This window comes from Oncorhynchus keta, chromosome 2 (assembly GCF_023373465.1).
Source record: "Oncorhynchus keta strain PuntledgeMale-10-30-2019 chromosome 2, Oket_V2, whole genome shotgun sequence".
Classification (NCBI taxonomy): domain Eukaryota; kingdom Metazoa; phylum Chordata; class Actinopteri; order Salmoniformes; family Salmonidae; genus Oncorhynchus; species Oncorhynchus keta.
The window spans coordinates 27,457,685-27,472,971 of NC_068422.1; positions in this window are offsets into that span (position 1 = coordinate 27,457,685).

Below are 15,287 nucleotides of genomic sequence, written 5' to 3' on the forward strand. Positions count from 1 at the left end.
ACGTGACAGCATGGGGATAGGAGTTACCTCCTATACTGTCTAGGTTTGTTGTATTGTTGTGGTTGATGTCCTCACCTCCTATATAACACAAACCATTTTTGAATGATTGTGATGATTCTTTGTGCTTTCATCCTCAACATGACTATTACCTTCATATATAGCACTTTATAATAACTCCATGTAATAAAGCATTTATAATGGATTATTCATCATTTATGCATCATAATATAGGTCCTTATATACCATTTACTAATCATTAGTCAAGTATTTTTGTGTGGCCTCATCCAAAGTGTGTGCTATTTTATTTTATAAATATTTTATTATTGTTTTGAGAGACCAGTGTAATTTCTCGCCAGAAAATGGACATGCAATTAGTAGACATTCCAGCAGGTCTCAAGATGGGCCCTGGGACATATCAATGCTTAAACAATAAGCAAGGATTTGAGGAAGGTTGGCTCAGAGTTTTCTTTGCGAAGGTGGACCTCCCCATTTCTAACCCGTATGGACCCAGAATTTACTGGGTTAACTGAGATTAGACTGCTCTAAGGAGTGACAGCATTCCACACTTTGGTTTTGGCCGAAAAGTCACTGCCAAGAAACAGTTATGTTAGCATTTTCAGGCTTAGAACATTATTTTACTCAGCATAGAGTGTGTCTGAAGTTACACATCACACTATTACAATAGTGTGACTGGTTTGGAATAAAATGTCAATATTACGGTATTTTCTTAAACATCATCTGTATTGTGTGCTTATTCTTCAAGCATTGATATGTACTAGCGGATATTTTGAGGCCTTAACGAGCACCAGGTACTGCTGGAATGTCTACCAATGGCATGTCTATCTTTTTGTGAGAAATTACACTGGTCCCTCAAAAAATGTATAAAGTATTTATAAAGTATAAATAGCCCAAACTTTAGATGAGGCCACGCAAAAATATAAACTAATGATTAGTAAATTATTTATAAAGACCTATATTGAAAATTGTATGAATAATTATAAAATATTTAAAAGTTGTTTATAAATGTGTGAATAACTAGGTTACTAACATATACAAATGTGTGAGTAATGATGAATAAATAATGAATAAATTGTTTACTGATCCATTATAAATGTGTTACAAAGCCATATCTTCTTAGTGTCACAGTCCCACTTTAAACTCACAATCATTATCATCATTTAAACATCCCTAATCCATATAGTATGTGTCTTATTCACCAGAAGATCAATTCTGCTTTGGCAACTGTTCGGATGATAATTTATCTATTTTCAATTGCAGTGCCGTGACCTTCTTTAACATGTTATATGACACGTGGTCACCCCAGTGATCGATAGACGTTATCTTTCTACACAACCAGAAAGATATTGTCGGTGGTGAAAATTTACCCTGCTGTATCAGTCAGTCATTAACCTTGGTTTTGTGGAGACAGGTTGCTGCTAAACTACATCTCTCAACTAACCACTGTCTGTCTCTAATGGTTTGTCCGTGAGGGCACACACTTACACACACTCTGGCATGCAGCACACAACGCATATGGTATGCAGACACACACACACACACACACACACACACACACACACACACACACACACACACACACACACACACACACACACACACACACACACACACACACACACACACACACACACACACACACACACACACACACACACACACATACACACACACACACACACAAAAAAAAAATGCAACTCTCCCTGATTTCTGTGGGACAGAGTGCACAATGTACTATACTGTAAATCATTTCATAGGAAAGAACACACAGACATGTATTTGTGGCCAAACCAAACTGTGGTGTCCTCCCCCAGGGGTCAGTTGAGGTGTTGGGCAGGCACTGTGTGTCACTGTGTGTCATTGAACTGGACCGGTTCTGGTTCTGAAGCTATTTGGTTTGGGCCGAGGATAGGTGTGTGTGTGTGTGTGTGAGTGTTCAAGAGTAGCTAGTTGCCTAGAACCCTGATCTGGGGTAAGAAGTGTTTAATGGTTACGTTAAGGACTGCGGGTGGGATAAACTGGACCTAGATCTGTAGGGTTCTCACTTCAATCACGTGTCAGCCGTTGATCCCTTCTTGTCACCAGAATTATGACAAAAGACTACCAAAAATTGTGGTTGCGACATTTATCCTTTACTATCAAATGAAGGTAAATGTGTTTATTTGCTGCTATAACATGCTATAAATGATGCCATAGTCGATCCGGAGACAGGTTGGACACAACAGGTTCGCAGTTACGGTCGAACACCTGTGGTGAAGTATTACAATAAGGTAAGAGGAGGAGGTGTTAGATAATCACAGCACTCACTACCCCCACAGCCTCTACTACACGTTTAACCATTATAGGTAACATGGTCTACACCGATAAATCCATGATTATCGAAAACTTCAACAAGCATTTCTCAAAGGCTGGCCATGCCTTCCTCCTGGCTACTCCAACCTCGGCCAACAGCACCTCATGGGTGCACCTCAGCCACGCTCAAGGTACTAAACGATATCATAACCGCCACCGATAAAAGACAGTACTGTGCAGCCGTCTTCATCGACCTGGCCAAGGCTTTCGACTCTGTCAATCACAATATTCTTATCGGCAGACTCAGTAGCCTCGGTTTTTCGAATGACTGTCTTGCCTGGTTCACCAACTACTTTGAAGACAGAGTTCAGTGTGTCAAATCGGAGGACATGTTGTCCGGTCCTCTGGCAGTCTCTATGGGTGTGCCACAGGGTTCAATTTGCGGGCCGACTCTTTTCTCTGTATATATCAATGATGTTGCTCTTGCTGCGGGCGATTCCCTGATCCACCTCCAAGCAGACGACACCATTCTGTATACTTCCGGCCCTTCCTTGGACACTGTTCTATCTAACCTCCAAACGAGCTTCAACGCCATACAACACTCCTTCCGTGGCCTCCAACTGCTCTTAAACGCATGCTTTTCAACCCTTCGCTGCCTGCACCCGCACGCCCGACTAGCAACCTAGAATATGTGGACATCTATAAGTACCTAGGTGTCTGGCTAGACTGTAAACTCTCCTTACAGACTCATATCAAACATCTCCTATCTAAAATCAAATCTAGTCGGCTTTCTATTCCGCAACAAAGCCTCCTTCATTCACGCCGCCAAACTTACCCTAGTAAAACTGACTATCCTACCAATCCTCGACTTCGGCAATGTCATCTACAAAATGCTTCCAATACTCTACTCAACAAACTGGATGCAGTCTATCACAGTGCCATCCGTTTTGTTACCAAAGCCCCTTATACCACCCACCCCTGCGACCTGTATGCTCTAGTCGGCTGGCCCTCGCTACATATTCGTCGCCAGACCCACTGGCTCCAGGTCATCTATCCTTATAGCATTATCTCAGCTCACTGGTCACGATAACAACACCCACCCGTAGCACGCGCTCCAGCAGGTATATCTCACTGGTCATCCCCAAAACCAACACCTACTTTGGCCACCTTTCCTTTAAAGTTCTCTGCTGCCAGTGACTGGAATGAATTACAAAAATAGCTGAAGATGGAGACTTATATTTCCCTCACTAACTTTAAACATCAGCTGTCTGAGCAGCTAACCAATCGCTGCAGCTGTCCTTAGTCCATCTGTAAATAGCCCACCCAATCTACCTACCTCATCCCCGTATAGTTTTTTTTTTATTGACTTTTCTTCTCTTTTGCACACCAGTATCTCTACTTGCACAACATCATCTGCTCATTTATCACTCCAGTCTTAATCTGCTAAATTGTAATTACTTCGCTACTATGGCCTATTTATTTCCTACCTCCTCACGCCATTTGCACTCACTGTATATACTTTTTTGTGTTATTGACTGTACTCTTGTTTATTCCATGTGTATGTAACGGTTTTCTAGGTGTGAAAGAGAGTCGGACCAAAATGCAGCGTGTAGATTGCGATCCACGTTTAATGAACAAACGTAAAACACAAATCAATATTAAACACTACAAAACAAAGAACGTAACGAAAACCGAAACAGCCTATACTAGTGTAAACTAACACAGGAACAAGGACACTATAAGGACAATCACCCATGAAACACACAAAGAATATGGCTGCCTAAATATGGTTCCCAATCAGAGACAACGATAAACACCTGCCTCTGATTGAGAACCACTTCAGACAGCCATAGACTTAACTAGAACACCCCACTAAGCTACAATCCCAATACATACACACCACATACAAAAACCCATGTCACACCCTGGCCTGACCAAATAAATGAAGATAAACACAAAATACTTCGACCAGGGCGTGACAGAACTCCCCCTAAGGTGCGGACTCCCGAACGCACCTCAAAACAATAGGGAGGGTCCGGGTGGGCGTCTGTCCATGGTGGCGGCTCCGGCGCGGGACGTGGACTCCACTCAAACACTGTCTTAGTCCCACCTCCTCGCGTCCTGGATAGTCCACCCTCGCCGCCGACCATGGCCTAGTAGTCCTCACTCAGAACCCCACTGGACTGAGGAGCAGATCGGGACTGAGGGGCAACTCGGGATTGAGGCAGCTCGGGACTGAGGGGATACTCGGGACTGAGGGGAAGCTCGGGACTGAGGGGAAGCTCGGGACTGAGGGCAAGCTCTGGAGTGAAAGGAAGCTCAGGAGTGAAAGGAAGCTCAGGAGTGAAAGGAAGCTCAGGAGTGAGAGGAAGCTCAGGCAGGTTGATGGATCTACCAGATCCTGGCTGGCTGGTGGTTTCAGCAGATCCTGGCTGACTGGCAGATCCTGGCTGACTGGCGGATCCTGGCTGACTGGCTGATCTGGCAGATCCTGGCTGACTGGCGGATCTGGCAGGTCCTGGCTGACTGGCGGATCCTGGCCGACTGGCGGATCCTGGCCGACTGGCAGATCCTGGCCGACTGGCAGTTCTTGCAGATCCCGGCTGACTGGCGGATCTGGAAGAGTCTGGTTGACTGGCAGATCTGGAAGAGTCTGGTTGACTGGCGGATCTGGAAGAGTCTGGTTGACTGGCAGATCTGGAAGAGTCTGGTTGACTGGCGGATCTGGAAGAGTCTGGCTGACTGGCAGATCTGGAAGAGTCTGGCTGACTGGCGGATCTGAAAGAGTCTGGCTGATTGGCAGATCTGGAAGAGTCTGGCTGACTGGCAGATCTGGAAGAGTCTGGCTGACTGGCGGATCCTGGCAGACTGACGGATCTGGCTGCTCCACGCTGACTGGCGGCTCTGGCTGCTCCACGCTGACTGGCGGCTCTGGCTGCTTCATGTAGGCTGACAGCTCTGGCGGCTTCTTAAAGACTGGCAGCTCTGGCGGCTCCGTGCAGACTGGCAGCTCCGTGCAAACTGGCAGCTCCTTGCAGACTGGCAGCTCCTTGCAGACTGGAAGCTCCTTGCAGACTGGCAGCTCCTTGCAGACTGGCAGCTCTGGCTGCTCCATGCAGAATGGCAGCTCTGGCTGCTCCATGCAGACTGGCAGCTCTGGCTGCTTCATGCAGACTGGCAGCTCTCGCTGCTCCATGCAGACTGGCAGCTCTGGCTGCTCCATGCAGACTGGCAGCTCTGGCTGCTTCATGCAGACTGGCAGCTCTGGCTGCTTCATGCAGACTGGCAGCTCCATGTAGACTGGCAGCTCTGGCTGCTCCATGCAGGCTGGCAGCACTGGCTGCGCTGAACAGGCAGGAGACTCCAGCAGCGCTGTAGAGGAGGAAGGCTCTGGCAGCGCTGAACAGGCGGGAGACTCCGGCAGCGCTGGAGAGGCGAGGCGCACTGTAGGCCTAATGCGTGGTGCTGGCACTGGTGGGACTGGACCAAGGACACGCACAGGAAGCCTGGTGCGGGGAGCTGCTACCGGAGGGCTGGGGTGTGGAGGTGGTACTGGATAGACCGGACCGTGCAGGCGCACTGGAGCTCTTGAGCACCGAGCCTGCCCAACCTTACCCGGTTGAATGCTCTCGGTCGCCCTGCCAGTGCGGCGAGGTGGAATAGCCCGCACTGGGCTATGCAGGCGAACCGGAGACACCGAGCGCAAGGCTGGTGCCATGTAAGCCGGCCCAAGGAGACGCACTGGGGGCCAGATGCGTAGAGCCGGCTTCATGGCATTTGGCTTGACACTCAATCTAGCCCGGCCGATACGCGGAGCTGGAATATACCGCACCGGGCTATGCACCCGCACTGGAGACACCGTGCGCACCACAGCATAACACGGTGCCTGCCCGGTCTCTCTAGCCCCCCGGTAAGCACAGGGAGTTTGCACAGGTCTCATACCTGGCGTAGCCATACTCCCTGTGAGTCTCCCCCCAATACATTTTTGGGGCTGACTCCCGGGCTTCCTTGCCAACCGTGTTCCCTCATATCGCCGGCTCCTCTCTCCGGCTGCCTCTGCTCTCCTCGCTGCCTCCACCTGTTCCCATGGAAGGCGATCCCTTCCCGCCAGGATCTCCTCCCATGTGTAGCAACCCTTTCCATCCAATATATCGTGATTCTGTAACGGTTTTCTAGGTGTGAAGGAGAGTCGGACCAAAATGCAGCATGTAGATTGCGATCCATGTTTAATGAACAAACGTAAAACATGAAGCAATATTAAACACTACAAAACAAAGAAAACGAAAACCGAAACAGCCCATACTAGTGTAAACTAACACAGAAACAGGAACAAGGACACTAAGGACAATCACCCACGATACACACAAAGAATATGGCTGCCTAAATATGCTTCCCATTCAGAGACAACGATAAACACCTGCCTCTGATTGAGAACCACTTCAGACAGCCATAGACTTAACTAGAACACCCCACTAAGCTAAAATCCCAATACATACACACCACATACAAAAACCCATGTCACACCCTGGCCTGACCGAATAAATTAAGATAAACACAAAATACTTCGACCAGGACGTGACAGTGTAACTCTGTGTTGTTGTTTGTGTCTCACTGCTTTGCTTTATCTTGGCCAGGTTGCAGTTGTAAATGAGAACTTGTTCTCAACTAGCTTACCTGGTTAACCAGAAATAGTCACAGCTTTAATCACTGCTCAAAGGCGTGCTGCTTTGTTTTGAGCCAGCTGCAGCTTTGCTAGGTCTTTCTTTGCTGCACCTGATCATATTACCGGATAGTAATCCAGATGGGACAAGATCAGAGCCTGAACAACTAATACAGTTGATCTTTGTGACAAAAATGCAGAACATATTTTTAGTAAAGACATGTCTCTCCCCATCTTCACAACAACATTGTCAGTATGACTTGAACATTATAACTGACCATCCAATGTTACTCCTGGGAGTTCAGCCTTTTAAACGTATTTAATGGTCACACCATTTATGCACTCCAGTTGAGATTTAGGTGTAAGAGAATGCTTTGAACCAAACACAATGTTTTTGGTTTTAGATGTATTTAAGACCAGTTTATTGTTAATTACCAATTCTGACTGTACCTCCTTGCTAAGAGTCTCAGTGAGCTCACTGGCTGTAGGTGCTGATCTGTAGAGTGTGTAATCATCAGCATACATAGTAATTTTACCTTCTTGAAAGACAAGTGGCAAATCATTTGTAAAAATAGAGAACTAACGGCCCACGTTAACTACCCTGTGGGACACCGCACTGTACTGTACAAACAACATCTCCACTCCACTGATCCTCAACACTGGGGCCCCACAAGGGTGCGTTTTCAGCCCCCTCCTGTATTCCCTGTTCACCCACGACTGCGTGGCCATGCACGCCTCCAACTCAATCATCAAGTTTGCAGACGACACAACAGTGGTAGGCTTGATTACCAACAACGGCGAGACAGCCTACAGCGAGGAGGTGAGAGCCCTCAATGTTAGCAAAACAAAAGAGATGATCATGGACTTCAGTAAACAACAAAGGGAGCACCCCCCTATCCACATCGACGGAACAGCAGTGAAGAAGCAGGAAACGTTTAAGTTCCTCTGTGTACATATCACCGACAAACTGAAATGGTTTATGCACACAGACAGTGTGGTGAAGAAGGCAAAGACAAAAAGCAAATAAACAATAAACTAACAACGAACCGTGACTACAGAGAATGCTACGTGCACTAACTCAAAACAATATCCCATAACACACAGATGGAAAAAATGCTACTTAAGTATGATCCCCAATTAGAGACAATGATAGCTAGCTGCCTCTAATTGGGAATCATACCAAAACACCAACATAGAAAAAACAAACTAGAACCCCACATGGAAAATATAAACTAGACTAAACTCCTAGTCATGCCCTGACCTACTCTACCATAGAAGATAAAGGTTTTCTATGGTCAGGATGTGACACACGCAAAGCGGGAAAAACCTTTTGGCATGGCGAATCCAAACTTGACATGGGTCTGCATTGATGTTGTCGCATGCCTCATCCATGGGCAGGTAGGTGGAAATCTCATGGGGATGGTGATTGTACACCTTCCACCATGCTGAAAAACATTCCTCAATAGGGTTGAGGAAAGGAGTGTATGGAGGCAGGTATAGGGTCACTAATTGGGGGTGGGCCCAAAACCATGCCTGAACCACTCTGCATGGTGGAACCTGACATTGTCCCACACAATGACATGGGTGACCCCTTCACTTGACAAGCTTGCTCAATTTCATTGAGAAACACAATGAGGTGTTCAGTTTTGTAGTATGCAAGTAATGGCCTACATCCTACCACACTATCTTCAGAGATCGCTGCGCACATGGAGATGTTTCTCCCACGTTGTCCAGGCATTTGTACGGTTGCCCACTGTGTTGAGTTTTGGCCAGGTTGAAGCTTCATCAACGAAGATATACTTGTCATGGTTCACAGCAGCATCAAGCACTATCGCCCTCTAAAAATATATTTTGGTTAGTTATTTTTACCGTATAGCTCCTATATGATATTGTGAAGTTGCCTGTGCATCCTACAGTAACAGTAATACTTTAAGGGCTGACGACGGAGTAGAGAAGCAGGTACGTGGAGTCAACATTTAATAAGGAACAGACATGGAACAAGACAGGAACAGCGTCAGCACACGGGTAACACAACGACATACGACAATTAATCCTGAAGCCAGGAACAGAGCATGGGAACAGACAGATATAGTGAAGTGGTAATGACACAGGTGATTGAGTCCAGGTGAGTCCAATAATTGCTGATGCGTGTGACGGGTGAAGGCAGGTGTGCGTAATGAGGGTGGCAGGAGTACGTAATGCTTGGGAGCCTGGCACCTGGGAGAGGGAGCAGGCGTGACAAATACATTATAATAGTAATGTACCTAAACACACTTGACCCGCAGTTGTTTGACCCGGTCACTGTTTCTCTCAAAAGGCACAAGGTAAATATGTTTCATAAATACCTGGTGTCTCTTCAAAAGGCGGGGCGATTATTTGTAGGCTGATGGATGCCACATTGGCAAAGGTGTCATCGTTCTCCTCAATGGCCTGCTATATTTCAGACAGCCGTATGTCAGTCCTGGCCTCCACCACTACCCTCTCCTGCAGGCAGGTCAGCACATGGCAACTACAACCACCATGGGATCTTCTGTCAATTCTGAGGGTAGGCCAGAGAATACTGTCAATAGATCATGCTGTAAGAATTAATTAGCATGCATTACAATATGTAATTTACTGTAAATGTAACGATAAAGCGTAGTGCATATCCTGCAGACTTACCGATTCACTTGGCGAAATCTTCATATGATCGAAATGACTGTTCATTTTTTCAGATTGGGGTGAACTAATCTGTTAACCTCTGCCATGGTAAAGCCTCTGTTTACCACGTGGTCAACGACGATATCCCAGACAATATCCCAGACTTCATAAGACACAACAGTTCTCTGTCGTTTGCCTCCCTCTCTCTGATGTCCATGTCTTTGATGTGGCCCACGCCCACCTCTTTGACCTCTTTGACAGGACCCAAGCCCACCTTTTTGACAGGGCCCATGCCCACATCTTTTACCTCTTTGATGGGGCCGATCCCCACCTCTTTGACCTCTTTGATAGGGCCAATGCCCACCTCTCTGACAGGCCCTTTGTCTACTAGCTCATTGATTTCTTCCTCACCCTTGCTGTTTATCCATGTTGAAAGAAATTACAAGTGTTCACACAAACCCTTTTATATGGTGACCAATTGTGGTGTCATGACGTTGCCCTCTTTGGGGCCTGTCACAGAACTTGAGGTCCGAATAACATTTATGTCCTGGAGAAGGTATAAAAGATTGGTGAAGAATCCAGCTACGAACTGATTAATTTGGTACAATTTTGTGAAACTCATGAGAGACTATATATTATTATAGTTTTTTTTCTTCACATTTTCAAACAGTGCTATGCATTTGGGTGAGTTTTTTTTCTCGCCTGAGTAGCCTCGTTTCACTGCCAAAAATCAGATTAAACCATCTAGTGTTCAGCGACATAACAACACAATGTCAAATACAGGTAGCCTAGTCAAATAATTAACATCCAATCACATGAACCGTTCCTCTCTCTCGGGAGAACGGTCTGTATGTAGCCAAACGTAGCTGCTGCTCATTCCTTTTGCCTGAAAATGGATAAATGGTTAAAAAAGTAAGGCCCATGTCCATAGAGACTCTACTGGTAGCACTGCTACTACCAGCAGTACTAATCCTGCACCTGTCGACGACACAAGTTGTTCTGCTTCCACGAGCACATCCAATGCTAGCATCAGTAATTCTACATTTATTGTTAGGCCAGCTAGCATGGACACTGAAAGTTGTGAATCTGATGCAGCCGAAGAGCTACTGCCCCCTTACCCGGGAAAGCCCCGAACAACAGACAGGGAGGTTGGACCATTGAAGAGGTGCAAATATGATAGCCACAGTGTGTTATATGTGCAAAAGTACTATCTCACAACTCGATGAAACCTTCACTCTTGCTCAGACATTTAGAAACAAAACATGTCCATTTGAAAAATAAGCCATGGGAGTTTTTTGAGTGAGAATTAAGGCAACTTTCGAGTAGTAAGACATGTATAAAAGCAACATATACCATTAATAAGAAGGGGCTAGAAGAGTCTTATATGGTGAGCTACCGAGTGACTGGGACAGGCAATGACAGCACAAAATAACATAAAATGTGCCCAAAACACAGAATATAGACAAAAAGTAATGTGCGTAACAATATCCACAATATCAAAATACACATAACACAAACAATCCTACACAAAGACATGATGGGGAACAGAGGAATAAATACATATGAATTGATTGAGGAATGAAAACCAAGACAAAACAAATGGATACATGACAAATGGAGCGGCGATGGCTAGAAAGCCGGTGACATCGTCGCCGAACGCCGCCCAAACAAGGAGAGGAGCCGACTTCGGCGGAAGTCGTGACATGGACAGCTTTGTGACATCAAATGGACTTTCGTGGTCAACATGTGTTGGTATCTGTACTGATGGGGAGACAGGGAGACATAGTGGAGTGGTAATGCGCGTGCAAGCAGTTGCTCCCGACGCCACTTGGGTACACTGCAAGATCTACTGAGAGGCTCTTGCTGCCAAGAGAATGCCTGACAGCTTGAAAGACGTTTTGGACACTACAGTGAACATTGTTAACTTTGTTAAAGCAAGGCCCCTGAACTCTCATGTATTTTCTACACTATGCAATGATATGGGCAGCGACCATGTAACGCTTTTACAACATATAGAAGTGCGCTGGTTATCAAGGGGCAAAATAATTACATGTTTTCTTTATTGAGACGAGCTTAAAGTTTCCTTTACTGACCATAATTTTCCCGTCTGACCGCTTGCGTGATGACAAGTTTCTCACACGACTGGCCTATCTGGGTGATGTTTTTTTTTTCCCTGCCTGAATGATCAAAATCTAGGATTACAGGGACTCTCCGCAAAAATATTCAATGTGCAGGACAAAATTGAGGCCATATGATTAAGAAGTTGGAGCTCTTCTCTGTCTGCATTAACAAGAACAACACACAGGTCTTTCCATCATTGTATGATTTTTTTGTGTGCAAATGAACTCAAGCTTACTGATACAACGAAGCACCTGAGTGAATTGGGGGATCAATTACGCAGTTACTTTCCCAAAACGGATAACACAAACAACTGGATTCATTATCCCTTTCCTGCCCTGCCTCCAGTCCACTTACCGATATCTGAACAAGAGAGCCTCATCAAAATTGCAACAAGCGGTTCTGTGAAAATTGAATTTAATCAGAAGCCACTGTCAGATTTCTTGATTGGGCTGCGCTCAGAGTATCGTGCTTTGGCCCTACGTGAGAGTGGATTCTCGGCCCTCACAAGCATGAAAACTAAATACAGGCAGAGACTGTGTTTGGGAAATGATTTAAGACTGAGACTCTCTCCAATACAATCCAACACTGCAGAGTAATGTGCATCCTTTCAAGCACACCCTTCTCATTAAACTGTGGTGAGTTATTCACAATTGTCGATGAAAAATAAGATGGTTAAATAAAGAGCAAGATTATTGATTATTATTATATTATTATTTGTGCCCTGGTCCTATAAGAGCTATTTGTCACTTCCCACGAGCCGGGTTGTGACAAAAACTCACACTCATTCGTATGTTTAATAAATGTATTCTGTACAGTGTGTGAGTGACAGGCTTACAATGATGGCAAAAAACAACATTTGAAAGTGTGCTGCCCTGGTGCAAGAGGGGGTACGCAGCTGGAGGTTGAATGTTTGAAGGGTTACGGCACTATAAAAAGTGTGGGAACCAAGATGAAACACTGATTAGGTTTGGTGAAAAGGTTACTGTGTGATTTTGTATGTTGTAGTTATTTGAAAATGCACTAAAACAGCCTTTTGATTATCTGCTTTGAGTTTTGTACTATCAGTTGTGACATTTTACCACATACTTGTGAAAATATTACCAAAGAAATTTAAAAAACTGTAACTGATTGTTCAAATAACTAAATTGAGAAGATATCATTATGTTGTGTTTTGGTGATCAAATCAATCCTCTTTCTATATTTCACATTAAACTTATATTTTGGATCAATGGTTGTGTGGTGAAAGATGTCTTCAAACAAAATAAATGCACAATCAAAATGTTTTGAAAATGACGATTCCTAGTCATAAGTGTAACTATTTTGGCGTTTTGTACTAAGTTTTTTGAAAATTCACCACATACTTGTGAAAATAGCACCAAAGAGATTGAAAAAACCTGCATGTTGTTGGTTGACCTGTGTGTGTGTGTGTGTGTGTGTGTGTGTGTGTGTGTGTGTGTGTGTGTGTGTGTGTGTGTGTGTGTGTGTGTGTGAGTGTGAGTGTGTGTGTGTGTGTGTGTGTGTGTGTGTGTGTGTGTGTGTGTGTGTGTGTGTGTGTGTGTGTGTGTGTGTGTGAGTGTGTGTGTGTGTGTGTGTGTGTGTGTGTGTGTGTGTGTGTGTGTGTGTGTGTGTGTGTCTCCCTGACCATGGAGAGACTTTTATTCTCTTTGGTGGTTAGGTCGGGGTGTGACTAGGGTGGGTTATCTAGGTTATTGTAAGTCTATGTTGGCCTGTTATGGTTCCCAATCAGAGACAGCTGTTTATCATTGTCTCTGATTGGGGATCATATTTCGGCAGCCATTTCCCCCACTGTGTTTTGTGGGATCATGTTGTTGTGTAGTTGCCTGGGAGCACTGCGTTTGCTGCACGTTTTGTTTGCAGTTTATTGTTTTGTGAGTTTCATTGAATAAACATGTGGAACTCTACGTATAATGCGCCTTGGTCCGACATTCATTATAATGATTGTGACTGTGTGTTTGTACCTAGCCACTACTAGAAAATGTATTGCACAATGTAGCCCAAACACTTGAAGCCTTGCATGAATGGCAGAACCCGTTACCGAAATTTACCCGGATTTACCTCCCAAAAGCAATTCCCTTTTCCTGGGATAAATAACTGCGTGAAACCGGTCAATTATAATGACTTATTTATATGAACAGCATCACCATGAAATGGAATCGTTAAGTTATATGTGGTGTCTAAATCTGGTTTCTCTACAGCCTCTGCATGATTAATCAACACTCAGGGTAGGGACAGACAGCCCATCTCAGTATGGACCGCAATTCACAATGCATGTAGACCTATCATCTCATCATGGTAACTTTTTTCTTGTGACAGGTAGACCCATATTTGTTGCAGCATAGCCTATGATACAGTAATATGAAGACCGAATGCGCCTCTAATTTACCCATCTCCATCTGGCTTTGGGGGGTTACCTTGTTAATTGTAAAGATTGTAATTTTTAAAATAGTTTTAAAACAGTCTGTCACAAGAATATCCTTGCTTTAAACCACTGCACATGTGAGCGCTCTCGCACAGTCTTTCTCTCTTTCTCCATCAACTCCATTCAAATTGCATCCAAAATAGATTACACTGTTCTAGATTGATATATAGCCCTATGGATGTCCTAGCCTAACACTTACAGTACATTCAATACAGTATTAGCCTTATATTTAGCTAATTAATGATGGGTTATGCATAAAAAGCTTCTAACTTAAGGCCTCTGTGTCTTGCACAACACGCAAGCACCTGTGCTCTGTTGGCCTCTCAGAAAAAAAACACTCCTTAGCTCTTGGAGTCCCATGCAGGAAAAGCTAGACTAGAATAGCTTGCTGGACATTATTTTGGGGGGCATTTCTTATACTAACAGACTATTCAAACAGGGACGCAAGCTCTTTTTTTGCTGGATGTTAAATAGCTCATGGGTAGTTTGTTAAATAGCTCATGGGTAGTTTGTTAAATAGCTCATGGGTAGTTTGAAAGAAGAGTGAACATGTGATGGAAGTAGGCTATAGCAGTTATTTATTCAGACCCATAACCATTCAATCTTCATGAAGAGAAGTGAAAGTCTTCTGCATCTAATTCTAGTCCCATATTATTCAAGGACGTCATTAGAATGATGAAGGTAAGGACAACAAAACGTATTTCATGTAACTTTTTAAAGTGAGGAAGGTGTGACGACCCTCGCACTCTGTCTGCCGTATTCTCTCTTTGTTCTTGTTTCCTTATTAGGATGCCGGTGGGCGGAGTTGGGAGGGTCGTCAGCTACATGGGAAACACCTGGGCCCGGTGTGTCCCAGGATAAATACACCACTTCCCCATTCATGGAAGAGACTCTCTCCATGCAGACACCTTTACAGATTTTGTTGTGTATCTTGGTGGTTTTTGGTTGTTTGTTTTGGCACCTTTCAACACCCTGCATTATCACATTCATGCATGCAAAACACTCACTTACACTACTGATTACTGATTGCACACACCATTGTATATTGTACTTAGTTTTCTTTACTTAATAAATATATGTTTTGTTACTCCTTATCTCCACGTTGTCTCCCTTTTG